Source organism: Meleagris gallopavo, chromosome 1 (genome assembly GCF_905368555.1).
Source record: "Meleagris gallopavo chromosome 1, MGAL_WU_HG_1.1, whole genome shotgun sequence".
In the NCBI taxonomy this organism is placed as follows: Eukaryota; Metazoa; Chordata; class Aves; order Galliformes; family Phasianidae; genus Meleagris; species Meleagris gallopavo.
The window spans coordinates 152387314-152400765 of record NC_139404.1 but is presented as its reverse complement, the minus strand read 5'-3'; the positions used below and the strand labels follow the sequence as shown (position 1 = coordinate 152400765).

Here is a 13452-nt window from a genome sequence, read left to right as displayed (position 1 = left end):
GACTGAGGCAAAGAACTCATTCAGTACCTCAGCCTTCTCTTCGTCTGTTGAAGCCAGTTCTCCTTTTACATTTACCAAAGGAATACACTCGCTTTGACCTGTCTCTTCTGGCCAATGTACCTGTAGACCCTTGCGAAGCTCAGTTCTGCCTGCGCCTTGGCTTTTCTGATCCCACCTCTGCAAGTCTGGACAGCATCCCTGTATTATTCCCAGGTGAGACGCCCTTGTTTCCAGAGCTTGTACGCACCGTTCTTTGCCCTCAGTGTGCCCAGCAGGCCCTTGCTGAGCCATGCCGGTTTCCTACCTCCTTTGCCTCTTTTTTTATTCAGAGGGATGGAGAGCTCTTGTGTTCTCTGGAAGGCATCCTTGAAGAGTAAATTGCCCCATGGTCAAACAAAAAACCCAAAATTCCTGCGTTTGCATCAACTTCTAAGCCGTTCATTTATGAGGTGAGTTTTTTGGTACCTCTCAGTATCCAGCCCTGCCACTGAAGGTATAGAAGAAAACACAACCTGCATGCCCGCTCCATCAACTACCTGCCCCAGTCCCCTGAAGTCTTTCTTGATAGTCCTGAGGCTTTACTAAGCAACTCTGTCACTGCCAGCCTGAACTATCAGTAAGGGGTAATAATCACAAGGGTGAATCGGTCCAGGAAGTTTCCTAGAAATGTTCCTGACCCGTGCCTCAGGGAGGCAGCACACCTCCCTAAATGTCAGACTGACATATAGGGCCTTCCATTCCTCTGAGCAGGGGTCGCTTATGACAACCACCCTTCTATCCTTCCAGGTGAAGGCAGTCTTGAAGCGCGGGGTCATCCGCTTCACCCGAGGCAACCTCAGGGGTGGACCTCCCTCCACACCCCCAGTCACCTCTCCCTCGAGTTCCAGGGCCTCAAACCTATTGTGCAGAGGCACCTGGGAAGGTGAGGATGGTTGGGATGGGGGATGCCCACTTCGCCAAGCCATATCCGTTTCCACTCCTCCTTCTTTCTCAAATTGTTGCTAGGGGAAAGAGAGGACAGGAGGCTCATAGCAGCACTGTCTGCCGGCCGCTTCCCTCTCCCACTTGTTACAAGGCAGCAGGGGGTGACATGCTCCATGTGGAGCCTCAGCTGTGTGCCAAGATCTCGGGGCCGATAGGGACTGGCACCACCAATCAATCTTCCTCTCCTTTATGTTTCTCAGCCTCTCTACCTCCTCCTTCAGGTCAACCACAATGTTAAGTCATTTAGCTGGTCACATCTTATACAAGTGCCGCCTCCATCGCCTGGCACTGCAAAGGCCAGGCTCTGGTGCTCGTGACAGCCAGTGACCTGCGTACTAGCATCTTGTGCTGGGGCCTCAGTCTGAGGCTCCACACTTTTCTTAGCATCAGCTATCCTTTCAAGCACGCACAGGACCTCAGTCTGGGTCTCCATGCTCTTTTTGGCTGCAGTCTTCCTTCTACGTGAGCATGCGACTTCCGTCTGGGTCTCCACAATTTTTGTGCTGGTAGCCTTCCTCCGGGGTGCAGCCACTGCAAACCAGTAGGCACACTAACACTACTAGATAGTCTTAATGAGGTTTGCCTGATCAGCCCCGCCCTGCTGCCGGTAGTGCTGGCTCTGCCCTCGCCCCCTGTCCGGGTCGTTAACAGGAGCCCGCGCACTTATCACTCACTTGACAGTGATAACAACCGTCCTTGCTGGGGAGTCCCGTGTATGGGTGGCTTACAGTTTCTCCTCGTTAAAGCAGCCCAGGTGATTCTCACACCCCGACTCCTCTCCCTCTCCGTTGGGAAGCGACGCCTCGCTGCCCTCCCCGAGGCTTTTTCTAGGCCAGGGGGTGGACGCAGATCCATTGCCCTGGCAACGCTCCCGCCGCGTCAGCCGCTCTCGCGAGAGCTGCCCGACCGAGAGCTGCCTGGCCGCTCTGTTGTCTGGGATTCCTCAATGAGGGGACTGCACTGTACCTCGCAGTCAGTCGCTGCGGTTCTGGCTGGAACAGCTCCGAAGCAGCAAACCTCGGCAATCAAAAGAGTGTGTATTATGGAGTGTGTATTATAGCTTGTTATTTACTGAAAATTTGATTTCAGTACCATTTGGTTATAGCAGGAGAAATGGATTCTAATATTGTAGATAAATTGTCATATTCTTCCCTTGCACAAAAGACTTGCCATGATCTGCCCCAACTGCTCTTCATTAACAAGAGAAGGACTGGTGGGAGATGTGAAGGTTGGGGACTGTCTTGAGCAGAGCAACCATGAAATTGTAGAATTCTCTATTCTTGGTGATGTCAGAAAGGTGACTGGCAAAACTGCTATCTTGAACTTCCAGAGGGCGGACTTTGACCTGTTCAGGATGCTTGTAGCACGGGTCCCTTGGGAGTCGCTCCCAAGCGACTCAGGGTAAAGGGGTCCAGGAAGCCTGGGCACTTCTAAAGATGGAAATCTTAAAGGTGCAAGAACAGACTGTTCCTGAGTGCCGTAAGGCAGCTGCAGGGGAAGAAGACCACTGTGGATAAGCTGAGAGCTATTGTTGAGATGCCAAAAGAAAAAGGGAGTCTATGTCCTCTAGAAGAAGGGACGGGCTACTTGGGGAGATTACAAGGAAGTTGCTAAGATATGCAGGGTGGAAGTGAGGAAGGCAAAAGCCCAACTAGAACTCAGATTGGCGACTGTAGTAAAAGAGAACAAGAAATCCTTTTATAAATAAATTGACAGTAAGAGAAGAACCAAGGAGAATTTCCATCTTTTACTTGATGCAGCAGGGAATGTGACCACTGAGGATAAGGAGAAGACTGAGGTCCTCAATGCCTCTTTACATCTGCCTTCAATAGTCAGATCAGTTATCCTCAGGGCACTTTATGCCCTGATCTAAAAGTCTGGGATGCTGTGCAGAATACACCCCTGGTGATTCAGGTAGAGACAGAGAGCTCCTCCTCCATCTGGACTGTCACAAGTCCATGGGACCAGACGGGCTCTACCCTAGAGTGCTGAGGGAGCTGGCGGGGGTGATTGCCGAGCTGCTCTCCGCCATCTACCAGCGCTCCTGGTTATCTGGAGAGGTCCCAGAGGATTGGAGGCTTGCCAATGTGATTCCCATCTACAAGAAGGGACATAAGGAGGATCTGGGGAACTACAGGCCTGTCAGCCTGACCTCGTTACCAGAGAAAGTTGCGGAGCACATCATCTTGGGTGAGATCACATAGTATGTGTGTGACATCCAGGGGATCAGGCCCAGCCAGCGCAGGTTCATGAAAGGCAGGTTGTGCTTGACCAACCTCATCTCCTTCTACGATTGGTTGAACAGAATGGTAGATGAGGGAAAAGCTGTTGATGTAGTCTACCTAGACTTCAGCAAAGCCTTTGACATGGTGTCTCACAGTATTCTCCTGGGGAAACTGGCTGCCTGTGGCCTAGACAAGTATACCCTTCTTTGGGTAAGGAACTGGCTAAAGGACCATGCCTAACAGGTAATAATTAATGGAGTTAAGTCTAGCTGGCAACCCATTACAAGTGGTGTCCACCAGGGGTCAGTACTGGGGCCCATCTTGTTTAATATCTTTACTGATGACCTAGATGAGAGGATTGACTGTAGCCTCAGTAAGTTTGCAGATGACACCAAGTTGGGAGGTGCCCTGCCTGAGGTTAGGGGGGCCCTTCAGAGGGATCTAGATAAGCTGGATCACTGGGCTGAGGTGAATGGGATGAGGTTCAACAAGGCCAAGTACTAGGTGCTGCACTTTGGCCACAATAACCCCATGTAGCGCTATAGGCTTGGGACTGAGTGGCTGGATGAGTGTGAAGAGGAAAGGGACCTGGAGGTGTTGGTTGACGCTTGGCTGGACACGAGCCGACAGTGTGCCCAGGTAGCCAAGAGGGCCAATAGCATCCTGGCCAGCATTAGAAATAGTATGACCAGCAGGAGCAGTAGGTAATCATCCCTTGTACTCAGCACTAGTGAGGCTGCACCTTGAGTACTGTGTTCAGTTTTGGCCCCTCACTACAAAAAAGACACTGAGGCCCTGGAATGTGTCCAGAGAAGGGCAGCGAAGCTGTGAGGGGTCTGGAGCACAAGTCTAATGAGGAGCAGCTGAGGGAGCTGGGATTTTTAGTCTGGAGCAGAGGAGGCTCAGAGGAGACCTTATTGCACTCTACAACTTCTTGAAGGGAGGTTGTGATGAGAAGGGGTTTGACCTCTTCTCCCAGGCAACAAACAAAACAGGACTCGAGGAAATGGCCACAAGTTGTGCCAGAGGAGGTTTAGATTAGACATAAGGAGAAATTTTTTGTCTCAGAGAGTAGTCAGGCACTGGAATGGCCTGCCCATGGAGGTGGTGCAGTCGCCGTCCCTGGCAGCGTTCAAGAGGCATCTGGATGAGGAGCTACGAGATATGGTTTAGTGGCTTGTGGTAGCAATGATGATGGGAGTATGGTTGGACTAGATTATCTTGTAGGCCCTTTCCAAACTTGTGATTCTATGATTCTATGATTCTAACTTTCACCATCCAAAACAACTTCATGGAATCACAGAGCCACAGAATCACAGAATGGTTAAGGTTGGAAAGAACCTCATGAAGACGTTGAACAGGACATGACCCAGCCTGGTGTTTCTGACCACGCTTCTCTGGGTCTAGCCATTGAGCTTCCATGAATAGTTCCCTTTTCTCTCTTCTGTGCTACAAAGAGATCCGGTTCCTTTCCCCCTCGACTTGCCTCTTGGGGTGTGTGACGGATAAATACCCTTTAACACATCTGTCATAGTTTTTTGCTGCTCCCAGTCACAGCTAGAATTTAGGCTGAATCCAGAATCCAGCACTGTAATAATGATAAGCAGATAAATACATATGCAGACATATTCTATGATTCTATGTTATCTACATATGCATAAATAGAGAGGTACAGAATTATAGAAAAAGACAGGTAGACTAATCCTATGATTTGATCCTAATTGCTACAATAATTTCAACTAAAAGAATACTACCAACGAAGAGAAATATTTTGGGATTCGGTAGTTACAGTACAGAAGCATTAATCTTTCCCAATATGAAGCCAACTTTTTTTTTTTTTTTAATTGTGATTGCATAAAATGCCATTTGTGCCACTAAAAGGTCTTTATCTATCATCATTATATTTTCTTCAAAGGACACGGAAATGCATCTTTTATTCCAGATATTGTTACAATGGAAAGCTTTTTCAGGGCAAGAGAGAACACTTTATGTATGCATATGTGTAACATATATGGAGCTAATGATATAGTGTAAGACTAATCAAAGCCATAGCAATCTAACCAAAATACAGTAAGCATTTATTGTTAAGACTCAAAGTCCAAGGCAATACAGAAAAGCCTCATGACTAAGAAAACTTATTAATCTCTACTCCTTTTTTTTTTCTTTTTCTTTTTTTTTTTTTTTTTTTTTTTTTGGAGTTATGCTCATCTTTCCAGCATCCCTATGGACACTATAGACAATGACTTCAGTCTTCTTCAAGCAGAAGGAAGAGCAAGTAGAAGAGGTCTGTGATGACTTCTGGGCATCCTGAAGTCCTCAGAAAGGGGGTCTCTTTCTGCTCAATCCTCAAGTTGATCTGGAGATATTTTTACACGTTCTCTTAATAAGATCTGCTTCTACTCATTGAGAATCACCCAAGAACCTTCTCTAGCCTCTGTGAACACAAAGGGCTATTGTACTTCTGACACAGACTACCTAGGTCTGTTGGTTCTTCACCAGATGGTATTCCTAGAGCTGAAGCTACAGGATCAGGCTGTAGTCCCTTGCCTACTATTAAAAACACCTCAGCTCGAGAGACATTCTCGAGAGACAGTGGATTCTCTCCACTGTTAGGTCCATGTCAAAACAGTGGTCTTGTATGATTAATGGTAAAAACTGTATTTAAATAATACACACCGTTGTCTCTGTGATTATTGGTGGTGAACAGAAAATGCTAATTGATTATTATTAAATGTGTGGATTTATACACAAGAAGAAATATTGCCACCCTAATTAATTATTCAGTTTTCTTTTCCCTTTGATTTGTGCAGCATCCTCTGTCAGGTCTGCCTGTACAGTCAGATCTCCTTGCATGTGAATGTGAACAGACTTCCAAAATATCTTCTGATATGCTATAACTTCATGAAAAATACTTAGGAATCATAACTGCTGTGAGCATGCAGTAGCCAAGTCTGGGCTGAGGCAGTGCATGAAGTCAGGGATTTATGGAACTTTAAACTGGAGGAAAAAACTTCAGTATATCTTGTATCAGTTTTCTATTTATTCATCAATTTGTTCTCAAACCACTAGATATTCAATTATTATTGCAAGGTCCTTCATTCATTTCAAAATTTCTCTTTTGATGAATGATTAATTAAACTCCAAGATTTGGAAATGCCTTGTTAGCTCTAATGACAGCATCTTCGCAAGAAGTTGACCTCCAGTCCTTGGAGAGATCTGAACAATGTAGCAGTTGGATTCCTGTGAGTGGAGCCCTCTGAGCATCTGCCACACAAACCTTGCTTTGTCTACAGCCTCACACAGAGCTTCCACTTCTGTACAAGTCTTTCAAGCATAGATAAATAACTCATTGCAGAGATCAGCAGATGGTTTTCATTGTTACTATTTCTATTGGCACCAATAAATGCTTAAATCAGTGAGTAGGCTTAGAAACACTATTTCTTCCTCTGTTTTTCATTTTGTTTTGACAGTCATTTGAGCATCTCCAGATTCCAGATTTGATTCAGTATGTGATTTATATGTTTCATCAATATTCTTAGAGAGAGAAGCTTATCTTCTGTGTCAGTTAGTTCCCCTCTGTCATTTCTGAAAGCCTCACAGTTATATTAAGTGTGCTCTCACACCCTCTTGCTATTTCAGGTTGTTGTCTGCATTTAGAGTCAGGTAATATTAAAAAATAATCAGAAAAGTAGTGGATGTGGGATTGTTAGCGATCAATATGCCTTATGTTGCCTATAGAAGACTCAGCTTTTTCAACAGCTTATTATCTTCCTATGATTTAACTGTTTTGAACTCAATTTTTCCATGCCAAATATCTGTTTCTGTCCAATAGACATATTTGTTTAGTTTTTAAATCAACTTGTAAGTAGTTTGGTAACAGTAATGAAATGGAAAAATACATTTCTTTTGTTCACTTTGAAAAAATCTAACTTTCTTTCAGAAGTTCCTTTGTGTATGAAACCACTTGTGTTTTGGCAGGAATGTACCTTTTTCTCCCTCTGGAAAAATCTGCTCAGATTTGGCCTTTGAAAAGCCATGGTTGGCTTTATCTTATAGATATCCTCTTACACAGCTTTCCACAACATCTCCACAGCTGTGACAAGTCCAGCATATGGTTGCATGAGCTGCATAAAACCATGCTTAAAATAGCATTAGCAATAACTGTGTGAAGTCTGGACCTTATGGATCTTTTCTCTATGGTGTAATTGTTAACAAATTTCTTGCTGGACCCAAGAAATCTGGAAGAAGAAACTAATTTATTCACACTCCAATGGGTTAAAATCTGGTCTGGATAACGAGAGAAAGTAGCAGAGACCACAGAGAAACAATTGTGAGGAAAGTGTGGCGGAAGCCCTTCACAAGCTTTGTTGCCCTTCTTTAGACTTGCTCCAGCACCGCAATGTCCTTTCTGTATTGAGGTGCCCAAAAGTGAACACAGTACTCGAGGTGAGGCCTCAACAGTGCCAAGTACAGGGGCAGGAGGACTTCCCTCACCACACCATTCCTGATACAAGCCAGGATGCCATTGGCTTTCTTGGCTACCTGGGCACACTACTGGCTCATATTCAGCTGACTGCCCAACAGTGCACCAAGGTCCCTTTCCATCAGGTAGCTTTCTTAGCCACTCTTCCCCAAGCCTGTAGGGTCGCCTGAGGTTGTTGTGACCAAAATGCAGAACCTGACATTTGGCGCTGTTGAAACTCATACAGTTAACCTTGGCCCATCAATTCAGTCTATCCAGGTCCCTCTGTAGTGCCCTTCTCCCCTCAGGCAGATCAACACTCCCTCCCAACTTGTTGTCGTCTGCAAACTTACTGAGGATGCACTCAATCCCCTCATCAAGATCGTTAATAAAGATGGTTCTATTTAAATAGAAATGGCCTTAGTACCGAGCCCTGGGGGGACACTGCTTGTGACTGGCCACTAACTGGATTTAACTCCATTGACCACAACCCTTTGGGCCTGACCATCCAGCCAGTGTTTCACCCAGTGGAGCATATACCCATCCAAGCCATGGGCAGCCAGCTTCTCCACAAGAATGTTGTGGGGGACAGTGTCAAAGGCTTTACTGAAGTCCAGGTAGACCACATTGACAGCCTTACCATCATCCACTAAGTGGGTCACCTTGTCATAGCATGAAATCAAGTTTGTCAAACAGGATCTACCATTCATAAACCCATGCTGACTGGGCCTGATCCCTTGATTGACTTTTAACTGGTCCATGATGGCACCCGAGATTATTCATTCCATAACCTTCCCAGCCACCAAGGAGACTCATAGGTCTGTAGCTACCAGGATCATCTTTCCGGCTGTTTTTGAAGATGGGTGTCACATTTGCCAGTCTCCAGTCCACTGGGACATCCCCAGTTAGCCAGGACTGCCAAAGAATGATGGAGAGTGGCTTGGCATCCACATCTACCAAAGCCCTCAGCACTCCACTGCTGCAATCCATGTGGCCCCATGAACTTGTGAGCATCCAGCTTTTGGAGCAGGTCCAAAACCATCTCATCATGGATCATACAGGGCCTATTCTGTTTCCCATCCCTATCTACCAGCTGTGTTCCCAGGGAGTAACAAGTCTTACTATTAAAGATAGGCAAAGAAGGCATTAAGTATGTCATCAAGTTGCCCTTGCCATCCAACAGTGGACGGAGATTCTCCCTTGCCCTCCTCTTGCTGTTGATGTATTTAAAGAAATATTTATTGTTTCCTTTACCTTAGTGGCCAAGTTCAGTTCTAGCTGGGCTTTGGCTTTCCTAATTTTCTTCCTCCACAGCTTCAATACATACCTGTAATAATCATAAGTAGCTCGCCCACTCTTCCAGAGACCATAAATTTTCCTTTTGCTCTCGAGTTCCAGCCAAAGGTCTCTGTTAAGCCAGTCCGGCCTCCTTGCCTGTCAGCTCATCCTCTGTGACTTGGGACTGGTCAGCTCTTGCACATTTAAAATTACTTCCTTAAAGTATTCCCAGCTTTCCTGGGCTACCACTCTCTCCAAAACTACCTTCCAAAGGATCCTCTCAATCATGGTCCTAAAGAGGTTAAAGTCTACCTTCTGGAAGTTCAAGGTGGCAAGTCTGCTGACTCCCCTCCATGGTTCAACAAGGATTGAGAAATCTGCATCTCATGTTCACTATGCCCCAGATGGCCTCCAACCTTTACATCTTCCACAAAACCTCCTCTGTTAACAAACATGTCCAGGATTTTGCTCCTGAACCCTTTACCTGTCGCCCCAAGGCTCTGAAGTCCTTTTTCATAGTCTTTAGGAAAGTTCTTCCTATTTTATCACTGCCTACCTGAAACAACAATAGGGGATAGTAATCTGAGGGCCAAACTAGGGAAGGAATTTTCTTGCTTATGTCTTTAACCCGGGCTCCCAGGAGGCAACAGACCTCCCTGTATAGAGGGTCTGGTCTACATATTGGCTCTTCTGCTCCCTTCAGCAGAGAGTCACCAATGACAGTGACCATCGTTTTTTCTTTGCCAATGAGGTTTTAATGCTAAGTGAAGTCTAGTTAGAGTTTGGTGACACCACCAACTGGGGAGAACAATCATCACCACCATTGTCCAGTTGTCCCTGCAGAGCACTGTACCTGTTCTGCAGGGGCGACTGGGGAGGCAGGAGAGTCTCTGGTAGTACACGCCTGCATCACTAAGCAGGGGTCTTTTCCCATTCTTCACCATTGTTGCTAGGGGAAGGAGAGGACGGGGGCTCACTGCAGCAGGATCACTGTCTGCATGCTGGTTCCCCTGGTCACCTGTTTGCAAGGCAGCAGGGGGTGATGTGCTCCATGTGGAGCCTCAGCTGGCTGCCAAGATGTTGGGGCCAATAGGGTTTGGCTCCACCAATCAATCTCCCTGTCACATTCCTTTATGCTCCTCAGCCTCTCCATCTCCTCCTTCACGTCAACCACAAGGCTGAGTTAGTCATTTAGCTGGTCGCATCTCACACAAGTGCTGTCTCCCTCATCAAGCACTGCAAAGGCCAGGCTCTGGCACTCACAGCCAGAGACCTGCACACTGGCATCTTGTTTTGGGACCTCAGTCTGAGTCTCCACATTTTTCTTAGCAGCAGCCTTCCTTTCATGTGTCCATGGGACATAACTCTGGGTCCCCACATTTTTCCTGCAGGGGTGCAGCCATGGCAAACCATCAGACTCACCAGCACTATTTGGACAGTCCTAATGGAATATGACTGATCAGCTCTGCCCTACTGCCGGTAGTGCTGGCACCGCCCTTGCCTCATTACCAGCCTGTTAATGGGTGCCCCTGCACTTATCACTCTCTTCACAGTGATAACAACCCTCCTCCCTATGTAGTCTTGTGAATGGGTGGCTTATGATTTCTTCTTGTTAAAACAAACATGATTCACACACCCTGATGGCTCCTCTCCATCCCCAACACTTTTTCTAGGCAGGGGGCGTGGACGCAAAGCCGTTGCCCTGGCAACGCCCACTTCATGTCAGCTGCTCTCGCAAGAGCTGCCAGGCTGCTCTGTTATCTCGGGGTTCACTGGATAAAGGAACCGACCGAAACCCTGCTGTACCTTGCGGTCAGTCGCTGCTGTTCCGGCTATTGGAAACATCCAAATAATTTATCAGGATGGTATTCTGATAAAGCAGATTTTATTTGCAATTGCAATGGTGGGCCTCCTGCAAGCAGGGGAGCACACAGAAAACATTGTTACATCTTTTATGTTCTGTAGCTGGACGCTTATCTCTTTCTCCCCTAGTTCCTCATTGGCTGAGTACTTTGGGTTTACAGTCTTGAAGTTTCATTAAACGTACAAATACTGGACAAACATAAATCTTTACTGGCTAAGTGTAATTCTCTAATTTTTTAATTAACTTCTGATACTCACTCACTCCAAACTTGATCATTTTTTCTGGATATCTGCTTGTCTTCCCTGGCATAGAGATAAGCTACAAAGGAGAATAGAGGGGAGTATCTTGATGGCTGCCTGTTGCATCCCAACCTTCCCACAGAGAGAAACAGTCTGACCTTGTGTAGAGGCATCTTTGATATTTGTTAAATCCGTTTTTCTTTTGTTGGGAGTTTCTTATCCTAACAGAACAAGCCAACAGTATGTTCTCTAGTTCCTAACACTATACCCACATTGTTTGGAATATTTAAAAACTATTGCAGTTTGGCAAGAAAGAATTAATTATGTAATTCAGCAATTATATTTCTAAAACATGCTGCTAACATATACAGTGTTCCTATTTTTTACATCAACTATTCCTAAGGATAAGTTACAGAATACAAATACTTGACATTCTACTTCTTCAAATCAGTTGCCCTTTTAAACATCTAATGCAGAAACAATATTCCATTCCCACATGGCCGGGGCAGATCTGAAGCAGTGAATCTCGTCGATCAACGTAGCATCCTTTATTTTCTCACATAGACATCCCACAAGAAATCTAACCTGTTTAAGATCTGTGTCACCTTTTTTAATATTTATGCTTCTCCTGGGCTGCAACAGAAAGGAAGGGCAAAATAGTTCCTCATTTTAATCCCTTGATTGGGCCTCTGGCTTCTAGTGAAACAGGGAGCTCAAAAGTGTTCAGTCAATACACATATCATACTGAAGCTTGAGAGATTAAGGCAGCAATGAAATTCTCTGGTTATGATCTGAACTAAAAAGCTCAAGAAAGGGGAATGGTGATTTGAAAATTCATTGACTCTTAGAGGAAAGGGATGGATGAAATTAGAGTCCCGAGTGCTTTCTGTCCCTCAACAGCCACAGATGAAATACAGAATGATAGCCTGTGGATATATAATCTTTTTTTTTTTCTGTATTAATGAAGGTTTGCCCTCTATAAAGATCTTTTTCTTTTACATTTCAGCAAGCATTGCATTATTTTATTGTTTTCAGCTGCTGATGTGGCAATCTCATCCTGTTAGCCTTCTGGATATATTAGCATCCCTACAATGCCATTTCCCTCTTTTGAGAAAATTTCCAAGAGAAAAATAACTCGTTTAACTCTTGCTGTACTGACCAAAATGCATATTTCTTCTTGTCATATGCATTAACTTTCCATCTGTTTTGAATTACCTTGCCTTACAGTCTGGATCAAAGACATCAGCCCATTTCATGGAGGTAACAAAAAGCCATCCAGCAATACAACAGTACAGCCAGTTAGAAGAGTAACAGCTACAGTTTTTATTTGATTCCTGGTTTGTTTTACTTGTTAGTTTGTTTATTTATTTGAAACTGTTTTTTTCCCATCTCTGGGTGAGTAAGACTGATCTGCCTGATTATGAGCATATACAAACTTAGAATTTCTCCCCTCCTCCATAATATCAGACTTGATTTCTTTGCTTTTTTTTTTTTGTTTTTTTTTTCTTTTATTTCAAATGATGCAGTTTTATACTGCCAGTATAATCTGTTTCAAATAATGATTGCCTTCTTATAGATTTTTCTCAAGTACTTATGGAGCACAATAGAATTACAGCATATTTAAATGAATTATATTAACATTCATTATTTACCTTCCATTTACTCATTTAGCAGAAATTGAAAATGCTAAACTTCTAACACCACTTACAGCTTTGTAGCCAAAGCGAAGCTATTCATACAACTATTTCAATAACCAGAACCATCTTATTCAAAACAGAAACCAGCATGCTAGCCCATTACCCTGCTCTGTCCCTACTCCTTCAAGGAGTGCAGATGAGCAGTCTGCACAGCTTGGGATACAGAGAGAGATCAGCAAGAAGGAGGAGTGAAGTGGGTTGTAGGAAAGTCAGAGTAGACATTCATAAAAAAACAAAGGAGGTGAGAAGGTAGAGATAAGGACAGAAATGATCAAGAGATAACAAAGTGCCAGAGAGAACAAAGGCAGGAAGGAGAAAATCAAGGAGGATGATAAACAGATATGTAAGGGAGAAGAGAGAAAGAAAGGAAGATAAGGTGACTGATGTAAGCATCAAGGAGAAAAGTAATCAACATATTAATCATGATATGCCTCACTTACTGAATCCTAAGGAGTAGTCTCTGTTCTCTATCATACGAACACCCTAGAGTCCACTTGAATTGTAAAGGGAATAGGATAGAATATCAATCAAATCCACAACACCAGAGTATCTGAGATCATGATCTTATGATGCAGGAAAGTCTATCTTCCTGTTCCTAGTACCTGATCAAACTGTTGGAGATGCAAGGAGCTGCTGATTACATGTAAGCTTTCTTTGCTGGTTCACATGAGTGCAAAACTTCTGGCATGTTAACTTTCCGGCA

General features: G+C 44.7%; 1 long non-coding RNA gene across 1 annotated transcript in view; it reads right to left on the bottom strand.

Moving 5' to 3' along the window:
* Nucleotides 1-1869, bottom strand: part of LOC104917465 (uncharacterized) — a 39802-nt gene extending 37933 nt beyond the window's left edge. The window contains exon 1 of the long non-coding RNA XR_796873.4: nt 1659-1869. This is a non-coding gene — a long non-coding RNA (uncharacterized LOC104917465). The remainder of the gene's footprint in view (nt 1-1658) is intronic.
* Nucleotides 1870-13452: the final 11583 nt, after the last annotated feature.